An 18,178-nucleotide genomic window follows, 5' to 3' on the forward strand; every position below is an offset into this window, starting at 1 on the left:
ACAGGTCAATATCTCGTCGGCTCATAATTTTGTTCACCTGAGAAACAATGCATAGGTCAGAATGATCGAACCATTATTTTCAAAAAACATTCCTTTTGTTATTGTCACCTCCTAAAACACAACTTCATTTCTTTGGTAACAAAGGCAACTTTTTGGATCTCTTTTTTAAAAAATATATTTTAGTGATTTTTTACAGAGAGGAAGGGAGATGGATAGAGAGTTTGAAACATCAATGAGAGAAACATCGATCAGCCGCCTCCTGCACACCCCCCACTGGGGATGTGCCCGCAACCAAGGTACATGCCCTTGACGGGAATCGAACCTGGGACCCTTCAGTCTGTAGGCCGACGCTCTATCCACTGAGCCAAACCGATTAGGGCCTTTTCGGATCTCCTGATGCATAATGTTTTATTGCCAACTGGAGATTTCTGGATAAATTAACGTTAGGCGCCCTCCACTCAGAGCATGAAAACCAGCACCATGGACATGACTCTGCGTTACCAAGGGCTGGCTCACGCCATCGCCTGCTCCTGGAGTACACAGACTCCAACTACGAGAAGAAGTACATGATGGGGGACACTCCCGACTATGACAGAAGCCAGTGGCTGAGTGAAAAATTCAAGCTGGGCCTGGACGTCCCAATCTGCCCTACTTGATTGACGGGGCTCACAGGCTCACCCAGAGCACCGCCATCCTTGGCTGCCTTCCTCCAAGCACAGCCTCTGTGGGGAGACGGAAGAGGAGAAGATCCGTGTGGACGTGCTGGAGATTGAGATGATGGGCCTCCGGATGTACAACATCAGGACCTGCTACAGCCCTGACTTTGAGAAGCAGAAGCCCGAGTTTTTGAAGGTGCTCCCTGAAAAGATGAAGCTCTTCTCGCAGTTTCTGGGGAAGAAGTCTTGGTTTGCAGGGAGCAAGCTCACCTACGTGGACTTCCTGACCTATGATTTACTGGATGTGCTGTGCATATTCGAGCCCAGGTGCCTGGACGCGTTCCCGAACCTGAAAGACTTCTTGGGCTGCTTTGAGATCTCTGCCTACATGAAGACCAGCCGCTTCCTCCCCACACCCGTGTTCTCCAAGGCTGCGTGTGGGGCACCAAGCAGTGCCTGTAAGCGCAGGACACGGGAGGGAGGAGCACCCGGGGCCTGCAGAGCAGCTGGGTGTTCTGCATTCTTCCTGCTTCTTTTCACCTCCCCGCCCCCCCCCCACACACACACACACATGCCCATTGGACCCTTGTCTGCCTCCCAACCCCCTTCCTCCAGGCTTCTAAGCTGCAGCCCCAGCCTTCCTCAGCCATGTTCCTACCCTCCCTCATGAACCCTCTTGCTGTAATGCCAACCAGACCGACCTTCCCCTCACCAGTTGCTTTGCTTCTAGGGGTCTGCCTGGACCCCTGGCCTGTGGAACTCAACTCTGAGCTCCCACCTCTGTTCTGCAGACCAGGATTGGCTGGTGTGCAGGCCCTGCTCCCCCGTGTGTTCCCTGCCCTGCCTGCCTGAGCCCCAGCAAAGTCTGGTCACACCTATTTGTCTTGTCATTCCCTCCTGGCCCCTGGACTCAGGACTGACTGTGCTGATGTTTGCATTTCCCCTTTGTTGTCTGCAATGGCTGGGTTGTAGGGCTGTATGTGTGGGGTGTTGGCAGGAGGGGACAGGTAGGATTGTAAGCTTTCTTGCTTGTTTCTATCTTCATGTTCCATGTGCCTCAGCCTGGCGTCTCTAAGAAGAGGGAGACCCTGGGCCTGGGGCCTCCTTCATTTCTGCATTTGTGGAATGCCTCCTATAAGCCTGTAGGACTCTGTGTCATGGTTGGGGGGACTCTCGGTGTGGGGAAGGGGGTTGAGCCGTCCGCTGCTGGTGTGGGATCCTAGAGGCCGACCTTCTGTCACCTTTCCCAGAAGTGTTCCTTGACCTACATACCCTTCCTCTGTGCTCTTACAACATATCATAATAAAACGCACCCCACCGGAAAAAAAAATAACGTTAAGCAACCATATAACCAACATTCATAAGTTAATTTTCTAAATTAATAAAGTGAAATGCCTCTCTCTCTCTCTCTCTCTCTCTCTCTCTCTCTCTCTCTCTCTCTCTCCCTCCCTCCCTCGCTCCTTCCACATATGTCAGAGATGGTAAGATAAAATATGTGGCAAAGGAAGCAAGCTCCTTTCATTCTTCTATCCTGTTGAGATAATAATTGTGTAAAATGTCTGGACTAAGTTAAAACACCAAAGACAGCCTTTAATTTACACCCTGCAATGGGTTAAGAGTTCAGTCAGTCTTCTCCTCTGTTTCTATCAGTCACTCTCTTTATAACAATTGAACTAAATTATTTTAAATGGCAAAGTAGTTAAATTCTTCCCATTGGCCCTACAATCAAACACCACATGGATTATCAGCTCCATGGATTATTAACTCAGTTTTAAGAATGAGCATATAAAGGCTTCAGATACACCTGTGCTGATAAGGCTTAGAGGAGAGTAGACGGGTCCAGGGGTCACATCCAAAGGACAACAGACACAGTTCTAGGGTCACTGGAGAAGAAGGAAAAGTAGGTTCAGATTTTCACACACCCATGTATGGTCTCTCTCTTACACGCACACACACACACAATTGGACTTTCTTCCATGATGATATTGGTACAAAAGATGCCTTAAGTGTGATTATTCAGGCCAATATTTTACTTCTCAAAAAAGAATACAATATTTCTGCTTTCTATTATCACTCATAATTATTACTCCTTTCAAAAAATACCCAATTGATGCCCCCCAAAATGGGCACACTCCTTTATTTAAGATATTGGCTAACATTTGAAGAAAAATGAGTGGCAAGAGTCTATAAGTGGCCCTGCCAGCATAGTTCAGTGGTTGAGTGTCGGCTTATAAACCAGGAGGTCATGGTTTGACTCCCAGTCAGAGCACATGCCCGGGTTGCAGGCTCAATCCCCAGTGTGGGACATGCAGGAGGCAGCCAATCAATGATTCTCTCTCATCATTGATGCTTCTATCTCTTTTTCCCATCCTCTCTGAAATCAATAAAAATATATTTAAAAAAGAAAAAGAGAAAAAAAATTCTATAAGTGAATTACCATAGTATGCTGGGGGAAAACATGGGATAATTATTGGGCAAAGGATTTAAATGAAATTTCAAGTTACCAATATCAGTGGAAAACTTGATTAACAATGCCAATTAGAGAAGTCTGAGATGGATTTGTGACATAAAACTGCTGTCTTCATGAATCTTCTTTTTGCATGGTCTTTACTCCAAAATTGACTGGCAATGACTGGTGTCTTTGATCCCTTTCCCCAGTTTTAGTTCTACCAGGATCCCCATGGGAAGCAACTGTTTAGATGGAACAGAATGAGCCCTCTAGTATTACACCATATTTTAAGAACCAAAACAAGCACAACGCTTATTAAAGGCAGAGAATCAATACACTTGGAAATCTTTTTTGGATCTTCAAAACAGATAAAAATCACAGTGGGGTGGAACAAAATTTACTGCTGGCCCTCAGTTGATTCCAGGGTCTCTCAGGTGTCCAGATTAAAGTATTAGAAAGCTGATCTAATAAAATGTTTTCTTTAGAAGAACAAACAAAATAATAATTCAGATTAACCTCAAATAAATTCAATTCAATAAACTTGTCATCATTTTAATATAGATGTCTTTCATTGATATGGTAGGTTCCAGATACATCACAAAACCTTTATTTTTCTCCATCATCATTTTTAGATCGTTAACTGCCATGAGAAAAGTCAAGTGACTCACCCAAAGTCCCACAGTTGACGACTGGTATACCAGAACTAGAGCCTGTGAATCAACCCCTCCATAAACTTCTCTATTATGCTCCCAGGCACAACCTTCACAGCATTCACATGTGATAAATTCCTGCTTCCAGAACATGCCCAGAGTGGAACCATTGCAGTTACAAAGACAATAATTGGCCAGTGATGTCACCAAGATGGTGACATAGGTTGTTACTGCCTTCACTTCTTGGCATAAGAACAGCAACTAACAATTACTCAAGAACAAGACACCATTGAGAAAATCCTAGAACACGGGGGTGAAGCTGAAGTACCCCCTGAGCAACAGAGACCAGGGAAGACACAGTAGAAGGGTAAGAGACGTGCTTACACATTGACCTCATTGCCCCTTCACCAAGCCAGTGCACCAACATGCAGAGAAAAGAAAGAATTGTAAAAGAAAAAAAGAAGTTACATGTAAGGGAACCCTCATAAGACCACTGATAGATTTCTCAACAGAAACATTTTTGGGCCAGGGGAAAATAGGATGATATAGTCAAAATATTTTTTTTAAAAAGCCTGTCAATCAAAAATACTATATACCCAGTAAAGCTGCCCTTCAGAAATGAAGGAGGGATAAAGACTTTCTCAAACAAACAAAAGCTGAGGGAGTTCATTACCTCTAGCCCTGCCTTACAAGAAATGTGAAATGGAATTCTTTGAACAGAAGTGAAAGGACTTTAATTAACATCATAAAAACATAAAATGGTAGCGTAAACCTCACTGGTAATGGTAAATATATGCAAAGTTAGATTTTGTAAATTAGTCATAGTGGTGCATAACTTATTTACAATTCTAGTATAAAAGTTAAAAAATGACCACATTTGCGCAAAAGAAAATCAATAATACTGAGCTTGTCTTTATTTAAAATATTGATATTTTACTCATCAGGAATTTTTGCAATGACTTTAATTCTCGTTTTTATATATATTTTGATTTTTATTTACTGATTTTAAAGAGGAGGAGGAGGAAGGAAGAGAGAGAGAGAGAGACATTAATTTTTGTAGTTCCACTTATTTATGTGTTGATTGCTTGATTCTTATATGTGTCCTGACCGGGGCTCAAACCTTCAACCTTGGCATATCAGGATGATGCTCTAACCAACTGAGCTACATGGCCAGGGTCACAATGATTTTAATTCTTAGAAATGTCCTTAAAATATTATTTATTTTGATGACTGAACTCACCCCCCCCCCTTAAATTTTGCACCCCAGGCAATCACTTTACTTGCCTCATCTAATCCCCAATACTTAACATGTGACTAAACAATTCTATCTAATTTCTCCCAATCAAGTACTGCAGAGAGGCAGATTGTATTTGACAAAGTAGAGGAAGGAAGCTGTCACCTCCGTTTTGCTATTGACTCCTTTCTGTGAGTTTTAGGGTTGTGGTGCTGGGGTGTGTGCCCCAGTGGAGGGTTTGTCCTCACCTGCCCAGGAAGAAGGGGGTGAGATGGGAACCCTGGTTGCACTGAATTCCTAATAGAAGGAACACTGGACAAGCTATCATGCACCTATATTTTCTCTATTAATCGTCTATATTATGCATAAAGCTGGAGTCCATTTGGGAGGGATGCAGAGGGAGAGTGACTTTCTAGGGTGTCATGTAGTGTTACATCCCAGAGAAAGTAGTTGTGGAAATACAGCATTCATTCAATGCATACTTACTAGAGTTTCATTTTAAGAGGCTAGAAATACATTTTGCAGCCTAGACAACTTGATGAGGCAAAGACAGTGCAAAAGTAAATATGTAAAAAAAGAAACTTGAAATACTATATTTTATTGAATTCTTGCACTCAAATGTAAATTCAATTGTAGTTGTGGTGATAACCTCATGCTGATCATTCTCCTATTTAGCCTGGTGTTTAGCGTATATTTCTTCATGTACCTGGTCTTGTTCCAAATTAGAGTGTCCTGATGACAAATTCAGTAAGACAGGGTTTGTAAAAAAAAGACAGAAAGCTCACTCAGGGGGTACCTGACACCTACTCAACAACTATTAGGTAGCCCCCTGCTTTTCTGTTAAAAGAACATTCTGGGGTAGAATTCTAGTCTGCAACAGATTCTGCTTTTCCATGAACTGCACTAGTACCTGAATGGAGCAGTCACTTTAAACATTAAAATATTTACATTATAAAAAGACATTTCAAGAGAAAGTTGCAGCTTCCTGGGAGGAGAGAAAATTGATATTCTTTGTGTCTCGTGATCTTTAAGTTATGTCTGTCTTCATGGGTTTTGATAGCTTACGTTTTGCCAGGTTTTCATTTTATCTTAGCTAACACCCCCAACAGAAAACACAGCGAGTAGGTAAAAAAATCATCTGTGAACCATAATAAATGGATTTCTGCCAATGACAGGTCATGATACAGGAAAAAAAAATCTGTGATGACCCTCTTTCCTCTGCACTCATTTATCTCTTCCTGGTGTCCACTGATAGATTCTTGCTCTATGATTTATTGCAGAAAAACACCACCTAGAAATGGGCTTTTGATAAAATTGTTCAAGGATTCCTGGACAATAAATCCTAATCTTAACATGCAATGCTGCAGAATGTTTCACCTTTCTTATGCTATAAATAAAATATGCCAAATGTGATAATAAATCCGTACATTTAAGCGCTATCTATGTAGTTTAGGAAATAAAGTCATAGTATGTACGCCTAATAGCAGCTCGAAGCCTGTGGATGTTGATGGCAGTTTTTGTGCATTTGCCATCCAAATTTTTAGCACTCCACAGTACTTATGAAATTTCATGTCTTTCATCTGCCTGGGAAGGCCTGTTCTACAAAGAGCATATGTGGGTTAAGCATAACCAGTTTCTGGTGGCTCAAGTCAAAAGAGATGTTTCCTGCACACAGACAACTTGCTCTGCAGACAGCTGAAATTTTGAGTTCATGCGGAGACCTTTCTTCATAATTAATCATCTCTTGGAAGAAATGATGAGAGGCTCAGTCACCTTACTGTGACCCCACTAGTGGCGCAGGATGCTAAGCGGACAGAGGCCTAGAAGTTAGGCTTCTTCTCATAAGCTCAAGGACATGTATCTGACCTCCACACATGGTAGAAGGTTGGGGGAGCCAATCCCTACTCACCTGCTCTGAGCTTATTTGCTCATCACTGTATGGGAGCCTAAAATAAAGACTGGTGTTCATTACTGAGTGCTTCTAAAGCTTATAAACTCTTGCAAACACCCACCTATTTAAAAAGATGGAGGCAAGACCTTAATGTGGCTCAGGGTTTCTTGTACTTGGCACTATTAACTTTTGGTGGGAGATAATTCTTTGTTGTGGGTGGCTGTCCTGTGCATTGTAGGGTGTTTAGCAGCATCCCTGGTCTCTACCCCCTAGATACCAGTATCCCCTCCCCATTCCCCTAGGTTCCGATAACAAAAAATGACTGAAGACATTGCCAAGTGTCTCCTGCAGGGCAAAATCATCAAAGTTGAAAACTACTGATCAAGCCTAAAGAAATATGTCACAAAACCATGACATTAAAGAGGATGAAAGAGGTACTTTTAATTTCAGTAAAAGGAGTCAATTCAAAAGTCAGAGATGCTGAGTTTGGGAATGTACATTGGCTTTTATCTCAGAGAAGGTTGAAAATATTTGTGGGATCATCTCCCTGTGCCATGCACAGAGAAAAGGAAAAGTCCCACGAAATGCTAATAGTTTGGCCAGTTGCTAAGGAATCATGTGTTAAATACCACATTTGTGTATTCATTTATGCTGAACTTGACAGAATTAGGATAGAGATATAAAAATAGTGTGTACTTGAAAAGGGTAACCTCACTAAAAATACACAAACAGAAATAAGAATTTAAAAAATCCTCAGGGAAGTTTTTTTTCTCCAACAAATTAAAAGTGGAAAAACCGTTATAACATGTGTAGCTTTCTTTGTGTCCTCAGATATTTATTGAAGGTCAACGACAGAGATGCCTAATGGGTTATGATGATGTGAAATGAAGTGAAAAACAATGTTTTGTAACAACAAACACTTTTCATAGTGACAGTGTATTATGGTCACTAAAATGTCTTATACCTCCCTTTTCCTTGGTATCCATAGCTCAAAGCAGGAAAATAATATGTTGTTCAAGAAATACATAGAAATTGGGGGTGTGACTTGTTCAGAGCGAAAGCACTTGACTCAAGACCCAGAATAATGTCCCACTATGCTTCATCCAACTTGAATAACTATTTATTGCAAAAAAAAGTTATATTGCTTCATTCACATCATTTTCCTATCTCAGTTCTGAAAAAATGTTATATTTTAATAATAAGGGATTTACAATGCCAAAATAATTGTAAGGTCTTCCAAATGATGAGTTATGTCTCTCAAATTCCTAGTCACTAAAATAATACAAAAAGCTGTTATTAATTCAAAAGCACTTTTTAAATGGACTTGCATTTTATTAACAGCAATAGCATCTACATAAACATTAAAAAAAGAGAGTATATTCAGGAATATCATTTATTTAGGACAAAGCTTATTGGCTATAGACCCTTTGCAACAATTCTCTAACTCCTAACCCCCAGGTTGGAAACACAGAACATTTTCTATATGTGCTTCTTGTGTTAACATATTTAACATTTATAGGGAAAAAGTTATGCTCCAATAGCAGATATTCTCAGGCTCTGCCCACATGCCCTCTGGTCCCTTCACCATTTAGAGCGCACCAGCTCCCCACAGCCATGTCTGAGGACTGTCCTCACTTCCTGTCCAGTAGCAAACCAGACGTTTCTGACATTTTATGACCTCTTGGGACTGCCCAGCGGGGAAGTATAAATGCCCAGCTCCCTGACCCGAGAGAAGAACAATTCTGATTTCACTGCCTCCAGATATCCTCTGTAGGACTGAGTCAAAGTTACCCTCTCCGGGATTATATTTGATCTTCCACCCTTATTTGGCTTCTCTCGCTTTCACTTTCTCCTGCTGTTTTTTTGTTTGTTTTTTCCTGGACACATTCCTAATAAATTACTCTCACATGAATCATTGTCTCGGGATCTGCTTCTGTGGAACTCACCTTAAGGTAGATGCCATATGGACAATAACATTCTCATTCATTGATTGATTCCTTCACTTATTCAAACAATATTGAACGGTGCCTCTTAAGTGCTAGGCCCCAGGAACACTGGGATGAGAAAACAGAAAGAATCCCCGCCCTCTGGAGCATGCGGTCTCATGGGAAATACACGTTTACTGCTACATCTTACGACTCAACGCGGGGCCCAGCCCAAAGTACATGCTCCACAGTGTTTATAGAAGTTTAATGCATGCAGACATGCAGGATACAATCTAAGCTTATGCTGGCTTGTGGGGCCTGCAACATCTGGCTCCTGCCTTTCTGACCTTACTTCCCCTCGCTCACTTTGGCTAGCCATACAGGCTTCTCTCTGCTTCCTTGGTTATGCCAAACTCCACCCTCTCCAATCCCACTCCACAGGCCCACGGACTTTTCTCCTTGGATGAAAAAATCTCCTCTTCCAAATCCTTACCTGGGTGTCTCCTTATAGTTTAGTGTTCAGCTCAAATGTCACCTCTTCACTGAGACCTCCCTGGTCTGTCTCTCCTAGGCCTGTTTGATTTTCTTGATAGTACTAAGCGCTATTTTGATATTTTCTTGTTCCTAAAAGAATGTTGGCTCCATGCAGATAGAACTTCATCAACTATGTTTGTCAATTTAACCATTTCTAGAACACACACCTGGATCACAGTAGACACTCAAATATTGATGAAGTGCTGAAGAAAAACAAGTACATACGTTAATTATAAGATGCAAGGATCTATTAAAGAAATAGAGAATTGCATGGGGGCTCTATAATGCACAGTTAGTGAAGAATCCGTTGAGGAAGGGACATTTAGGCCAAGAAAAATGCTATTAGGAATAGGATGTGCACAGGCCCCAAGGGAAAACCAAGTTTTTATCTTGGAGGGGCTGAGAAGCAGCTGAGTGATTAGTGCCTAGTAGGCCAGAGAGAGGGGAGAATGAAGTAACAGGAAGTATGCCATGTATGCCTGTGGGCTAAACTGGCCTGCCACATGTTTTGGTGAATATAATTTGATTGAATCTGACATGCCCATTTCTTTATATATCACCTATGGTTGTTTTCTCTCTACAACAGCAGAGTTGAGTAGCTGCAACAGAGACTGTCATTTCACCCACCTAAGCTAAAATACATACTATCTGATTTTTACAGAAAGTTTACCAATCCCTTAAAGCCTGGAGGCTGAGGAAAGGGCCTTGGGTTTCATTTTAATGCAATGGTGTGGCCGTTTTCAAACATATCTGCAATTCCTTGACATTCCTTTCTTCTAGAGGTGGAGTCCATCTTCCTTCCCCTTGAATCAAGGTCTGTAACTCCTTAAAAATAGAATACAGGAGAAGTCACATTGCGAGTTTCTGAGCTCAGGCTTTATGAAACTGGCTTCTAGATTGTGTCTCTTGAAACCCAGACGCCATGTTGTGCGGAAGAGCAAGCAGCCCTTATGGAAGTCTGCAGGGTGAGGCCCACATGGGCGCCAATGACCAGCACAAACATGCCAGCCGTGTGGTGGAGCACTCTGGAAAGTTGATCCTCCAGCTCCTAGTAGAGCCACCTACTTTAAGCCGTGTGGAGCAAAGGGGAGCTGACCTCACCCAAATTTCAGATTTGTGAGCAAAATAAATGATGATTGTTATTTTAAGTCACCATGTTTTAGGGTATTTTATTATGCAACAATGGGAAGGCATTAATGTTATTTTTGATAAATAGTTTCATATTTCCCATAAAATAGATAATGTAAAACCACCCCCTTGATGTTTACCCAATTTCTCTGTGTCACTTTCAAAGTATTTTCCAACTGATCACCCAACTTTATCACCCAATTTTATTCATTCAATAAATAATTGAGTGCCTACTGTGTACAGGAGTCTATAGCATAAATATGCTTGGTAGTTTGATATTTGAGCAGGATATTCAGTTAGAGTGAAGGCAAATTCCAGTACTTCTGTCAATACAGAGGAATATGTATTTAAACAATTATTTATGCAAAGGCATTTTTCCACTCTTGAATTTTAATTCTGAAATTTAGTAACCCCACTTTTTTGCTATTTTCTAAAATTTCAAAGAACAGTTCAGTGATAATTGCAGAATTTTCATATTAATAGAGAAAGCTGGCACTTATAAATATCAAATTATTATCCTATTTATAATTTAACAATTTTCATTTAAACACATACATTTAGTACCAGTTTTTCTCTTCATGTATAAAAATACAATAGTTACAATAGAATTGGATGTTAACATTAGAAAAATAAGTACCTGAACTTGAGGGAAAGGATTCAGAATCTGAACATGAGGGAAAACGTCCAGAAAAACTGAAAAATGTAATTGTTTCACATATTGTCCTTTTTGGAAATCTGACCTGGTGCTCTGAACACTGGTACAGAAAAATGCTGACAGAAAAATTTCTATAGCATTATTGCAAATATTCAATTTATGAAGAAAGCTATATTGTTTGCCTGCCTACGAAGAATAAAAAGCACAGGGCTTTTAAAAATATCTTTTCATTTTACAGGCCACAATAATAGGGCAAGTTGCAAAAAAAATTGTTTTCTGACAACTTTACAGTTCAAACTCTGAGTAAGACTGAGATAATTTATAGTGGAGAAAATGACCTACATCTGGAATCTCAGGTTGAACCTGCCACATGACTGAGCTAGTTTTTATAAAGAAGCTGGAAATCTGGTGCCACACAAATGAAGAAAATGAGTTTAATCACTTAACAAGCTTGCTGCCTTGGATCCTGATGGCTGGAACAGAATGGAACATCGTAAGGAAAGAGTAGCAGGTAGAACCATTGACCGTCTATAGACCACATGCCGGGCATGTCAAGCAAGCCAAAACAAGCCAACTTCCAATGACAGAGAGGAAAGTGAAATACAGGATTATGGGATTCTGAATGCAAGAGGGAAATTCTGGTTATCTACATGAGAGTGGTTGACAAGGTGGCAACAGAGGGACTATGACACTGGTCCATCGGGGGCATGCCAAAGTGGTGTCATGGAATCAATGCTTCAGCCCAATGGAGACTTTGCTTTCAGGACTCAATCATTGTGACATTTCCTGCCAAATGGCCATCCTGGGTCAGGAAGGGAATGCAGTGTGGGGACCAAAATACAGAAACTCAGAGCAAAGGAGAGACAAAGACAGAGCTGCAGGCCCAAGCAAACACTGCCAGAAAAAGCTTCAACAAATTAATAACCATACAATGGCGGGCATTTTACAGAGGCATTGGATGTAACAAAACTCCGGAAGTTGATTAAAAACTTTCCTTAAAGAGAAACTGAACAAGTCCTAGACCAGTGGTTGGCAAACCGTGGCTCGGCAATCCGTGACTTGTGAGCCACATGTGGTTCTTTGGCCCCTTGAGTGTGGCTCTTCCACAAAATACCGACTTCTGCACATGGGTCACGAAGTTTCAATTGCACTGTACATGCGCGCCCACACGTGGTATTTTGTGGAAGAGTCACACTCAAGGGGCCAAAGAGCCGCAAGTGGCTTGCGAGCCGCAGTTTGCCGACCACGATCCTAGACGAATGGTTTCAGAACACTGACTCTTTGATCAGCATCCTCAGTGTTTAGCACCTATGTTGAACAATGATTTTACAACGTTCAATTTATTATTAAGCATATATATTATATTTATTCTTTTGTATATATTAAATACATATATGTTATATTATACATTAAATACCTTTATATATTAGATTACATATTAAAATTATTATATATTTACATTGCATATTTAATATATACAATATTGCATAACAGATAGGGTTTGAATTGTAGCTCAGTTGCTATGTTACTTTGAACACATTACTTAAATGTTTGGTACCTCAGCATCTATAAAATGTATAAAAGTATAACATATAGCACTGAACCCACAGAAGAGGCTCAGAATGATTTTGAAGATTCTGGACTGAACTGGATCTAGAACCAAGGCTATTCACTCATATTGTTTAGGGGTTTCTGTTAAATTTTTAGCACTGATACAGGAAAGTCCACCAAATAGCTTTTGCAGCGCATTGAAAAAAATTACAGATTTGTTAACAGTATAGAAAATGAATATAATCCTTATTCCATACTGTGGGTTCGGTCATTCTCAACAATTCTGAGAAAATATCTCTCTACAAATTTACTCACCTTTATCAAAGGGTTAGAGGTAAGGATGTTAGAGGTCACTGCCTCAAGGTTGCTGCAGCTCAAAACATCCCTGACCTTTAAAAGACAGTAGCAGAGCTAACATGGGAAAGGAGACTCATGCAAACCCCTCCTCCACCCCAGTAGCAGGCCACAGCTGACTCCCTTAAACTGCAGATGCCTCTGGATGGAGCCATGCATTCAACATGATCAAATATCTTCTGTTAAAACCTTGTCAAGATTTAGTTGGCAGGCAGCTGAAAGCCCAAATGGCATAAATATTGGGCTTGTAAAAGCAAAAGAAAAAGGAGCAGAAAACTCTCAAAGGAAGAGGAAGGAAGAGTAGACGAAACATAAAAGCACCAGGGACTCTCCAGTTGCTGAAGACAAGCCTCTGAGTCATTGACCCCCTTCCAATAACAGGTACTCCCGGTCATGGCCACTTTCCACTGGCTGTGAGGTCATTAGCCAAATAGCCATGTTCCCAATCAAACAACCCATAGTTCCAACTCAAGAGTCCTTTACAATTACTCAACTAACATTTAAAAGGATTCAAACCCTAACCTGCTAGAGTAACCTGGAAAATTAATGTAGACTCGAATTAGAATATATTTTTTCACTGATGAGACATGCACATTAGGTCATAAAAATGCAGGTGTTTAATGACTGCAATGTAAACTAATGAATTACAAAGACTCACCCAGAAGTCCACACCTTATGGTGAAAGTAAGGAAAGAACCATAGGTAAGGGCAGCAGTGCCAGTGTTCCTAGGGAGCAATATCTGCACGAAGGGGGCACACACCCAGTCTCACAAGAGCCACAGGTTTCCTCCTGAGGAAATACATCGAAGTCCAAATCAAATTTTACACACGCATTCCAGGACATTTTGTTATTTCATATCTATCAGGAGGACTTCAGCTTCCTCCAGCCCAGGAGTTTCCAAACTTGACTGCTCATCAGTATCTTCTCAAGGACACTTTTTAGACTCAAGATTTGGAGTAAATAAATGAGGCATTAACAAAAAGACCTCTCATAGTAATCAACCGTTGTGGTTATTCTTGTAATCTTTGATCTTTTGCTCTCACTCTAACCGAGTCCAAGCCATTATCCTCTCATCCTTGGACACCAGTGATGCCTCTTCCAGCTCAGTCTTAGAGATACCTTTTGAAAACATAGATCTGATCCCATCACACACCTTTTTGGAGACATCAATGGCCCCACTATTCTCCTAAAACACAGGAACTGAGTACAAAGAGCCTCTGCCAGCAGAGGGGCTGAGTTGAAGGGCTTCTGATAAACAGGACCCATCATCTGCATATATAAAAGCCAAGTGACGAGAATGACCGGAACGACCGGTCACTATGACGTGCACTGCGCCTGGCCAACCGGCCCAACCGGGGGCAGGGCCTGCCAGGCAATCTCCTGCATCCCCTCCCCCTGGCCAGCCCCAATTGGGGCGGACCAGCCAGATCCTGCCTGTGCACAAATTCATGCACCGGGCCTCTAGTTCTTTGATAAAGAAAATGGGTATTTTTTTCACCTTTATGGAAAATGTTATGTGACTGCTACTTCAAGTCCTCCACCCATCTTCCATGCAGATTGTTGCCACAATCCCCTTTATATAGAAGTTTGGGGGGGGGCACTACTGTCAATGGAGAAGGTTTTACTGTCACCCCACTCTCCTACCCTGTAACTCAGTGCCCCTCCATCATCACAGAATTTCAGAAGCAGCTCTATAGAAAAAATTCTTGAGGACAGAAGAGGTCAAAAGTAGTTCAGCACTAGCTGATCACACTTGAAGCAGGGTAGCTCTGGTAGATTTTTTTTCTTTCTATTCATACACATCTCTAATAACAGCTGCCTCCACGGTTGGTGTGACAGGCAGAAGCAGGGCAAATGTCAAACCACCAATGATAGTGACAATTCAGTGGGTCCTCCATTCACTAAGTACTTAAAATTCTTTTGCATAATTATGCACAGCTCTCTTTAAAAATATGTACATATTAGTTTTAGCACAACTAATGATAGCTTTTCTGACACAGGATGTCTTTAGTTTTTCTCAATAAATTGCTATTTTTTATTTTTTTATTATGGGTTTTGGAATGAAGATTGATTTTTGAACCGTTTTGGGGGAATAATAGCTGACTTTTGTGCTACTGTGCCATTGCTCAGTTCACATTTCAATAATTAAATATAAACACGCTCCCTCAGAGAACAGAGTCACTTAAAATATGGCAGTGCTTCATTAATAATCGATTTACAGAATCTCTCACGGTGGAAACGACAGCCTCTTGCAGCTGTCATGGCTGTCAGTCGTGCTAAGCAGGTGAGAATTACTGCCTGAGCTCCAGATAGAGGCACAAATAGCAGTGGTTTCCTTGGAGACTGGCAGCAAAGCTAAAGCCCTGCACCTACAGGACTGGGGTTTCCAAATGGCAAGTGAGCTTCTCTCCAGAGATTCATCAGTCTTTCCAAACTGAGTAACTTTTGGCCCAGTCTTAGGGAAGGACCTATAAGTGAACGCTAATGAGGATCAGAGGGCAGGGATGGGAGACACAGAACGTGCCGGCCTGGGGGTTGGTTCACAGTCAGACCCCACAGACACACGCAAACCCGACTGCAATGCTAAGGAGGCTGAGAGTTGCAGGACCAGCTCTCATTTGTAATGAGTCACCCCCTGTCTGTGCTTCTCGACGGATCATTGCCAAGTCACAAGGCAGAGGGATACCCTGGGTAAAGTAGACAAACACAATGCAAGTCATGGTTTTTAAAGGGGGCATGTAGTGATTCCGGTCCTTCATTCTCCATCCTATGTTATTTTATTTGGAAAACCAAACAAGTTGGTGCTCTTTTGATGATTTTAGAATTCTGGATGCTCTTCTTGGGACGCAATAGATGGAATTGGACATTTTCTCTCCTCCCATATTCTTTTAGCGTTTTTTTTTCCAGTGGAGGTACAGATTCATAGGAGTTTATTTTTCAATTGCAGTTGGCATTCAATATTATATCGGTACAGGATAGTGGCTAGACATTCATATAACTTATAAAGTGATTCCCCCATAAGCTTAGTACCCCCCTGACACCATACATAGTTATTACAATATTACTGACGATTTCCCCTATGCTGTACTTGTCATTCTGTAGGGGAGATTTGACAGAGACTTTGGTGCAAGAGTCTTATCTTCTTTCTCCCTGAAGAGAGAGAGTCAGGGTCCCAGGGTTGGAAGGGGAGACAGAAAATTCAGATTTGATGCAGAGTCCGAGGGGGCAAGAAGCAATATGACTTACATGCATAAAGTAACTGCATATAATAATGTGCCAATATGAGAAGATAGAGCCACTTTAAAAACCTGCAGGTCCTTTAAAAAGAATGCATTTGCCTAAAAGGCATAGCAGCTACTGAATTGCTAGCCTGCATTTTTCACTAAATGCACCTTTTAATGTTACCTACTTATAACTGCAAGCACTGAGTAACAAAACACGAGAAATACAGACTTTTAATGGCCTGTATTTATATAAACTAGTTTATATAATATTCTGCATCTGGAAATTGTTACCACGCAGAGCTCTTTACCAGGAGAATTCATCTTCATTCACTACCCGTGAAACCTTATTTTGTGTAGTAAATGAGGCATACTATGTGCTTGATTTTCCCTAGCTTATGCTCATTTCTTTATGAAAGATGATTCAATTATACTTCATCATATCAACTCCCTTGAACAAATAAAAGCAGCTCACTCTTAGAGGTCCCTGTCTCCATGGTTTCTATTTGCTGGTGTTTATTTCACGCTCTTTGAGGTCATGGTGGTTCAGATCATGAGCCTTGGGAACCAGGTAGATGTGGAGTTCAAACCACAGCTTCAGTTGTATGGTTAGAGGCAGGTCTCTAAGACTCAGTTTTCTTACCTGAAAATGGGGATATTGGTTCCTACGTCAAAGGATTGTTGTAAGAATTGAATGAAATGCCACTGGTTGAAAACTCATACAGAATATTTGAGGAGAGGAATCAACTACCAAGATTCTAAAATTAAAGGTGATAAATACAGCTTTTCACAATTGTTCTGATCTTGGTGAAAATCTACCATCCACATTCTCTACCTGCCTACTCTGTCTCCTATTCCTCAAATAAAAGCTCTGAACTACATCTCTGTCATTTATCTTCTTCTACATCTCTCCCTTGAAAAATTCATAGTCTGACAATGACCAGCTTTGTACAGGTGAGTTGCAAATCTGTGTCATTACTTGGACCTTTCTAAATCCCAGTTTCATATTTTCAACAATGTCTGGCAATTTCCAGTTATCTTTGAACCCTTAAAATGTAATATATCTAACATCAAATATTATCTTTTCTCTCCAAATAAGCTTTTCCTCCCACTTTACCCATTTCTGATAATGACTCATTAATGCATTTGTTCAACTAATATTTTTTTGAATGCCTACTACATGGATCTAAATTGGATGCTGTGGATACAAGGCGAACAATTCCGTTCCAATCCTGGCTCTCAGGGCAGAGGTGGATAGAAGCAAATAAGCAGTACTTACAGCATATTGAATAGACACTGCACTAAGGCAAGATCAGGTGATAAGAAAGCACCTCTTCTCCCTGATAAACGGCCTTAAGATCTTTTAGTGATCTTGGTCCCTACCCTCTATCTGTCCTCCCCTACACTTAATGAGCAAGTACTTCCATGTATTGTCTGTTTCCCATTTTCGCACTTACAGTGGCAAATTAAATATGGCCAAAAATTCGTTGACTATCCTCCCACAGAGAAATGAGATCTAATTCCCCTCTCCTTGAATATGGACAGGTTTTCCCCTCAGCCACTCCTCTACAAACAGCTCCAGTCCAACTTCCAATCCTAACTGGACTAGTACTTGCTCCCCTGTTTCATGCTTTGTTTTATGTCATTCCCACCAAACAGAGCCACCTTTACTCCTGCCTACCTCTTTGAATTCTATCCCCCTTCACATTCCTATCCAAATGCTACTTCTTGGGCTGATCACCCAGCCAAAGGTGCTTTGCTGTTCTCTCGAACACTTAAGATGTATTTGGATTTGGTGATACTTGCTTTACAAGAGCATCTAATGTGAAATATAAACTGTACACTATCAAATAATCTGTACAGATGTTATTTATTGCTATTCATGCTGTTGTTGCTGCTGTTGTTTTCTTAGCAAAATCTCTCTCCTGG

General features: G+C 41.1%; 1 pseudogene; it reads left to right on the plus strand.

The window, feature by feature from the left end:
• The first annotated feature begins 480 nt into the window (after window positions 1-480).
• On the plus strand, window positions 481-10,459 carry LOC118666570 (annotated as a pseudogene).
• Window positions 10,460-18,178: the final 7,719 nt, after the last annotated feature.

Source organism: Myotis myotis, unplaced genomic scaffold (assembly GCF_014108235.1).
Source record: "Myotis myotis isolate mMyoMyo1 unplaced genomic scaffold, mMyoMyo1.p scaffold_m19_p_11, whole genome shotgun sequence".
NCBI lineage: Eukaryota > Metazoa > Chordata > Mammalia > Chiroptera > Vespertilionidae > Myotis > Myotis myotis.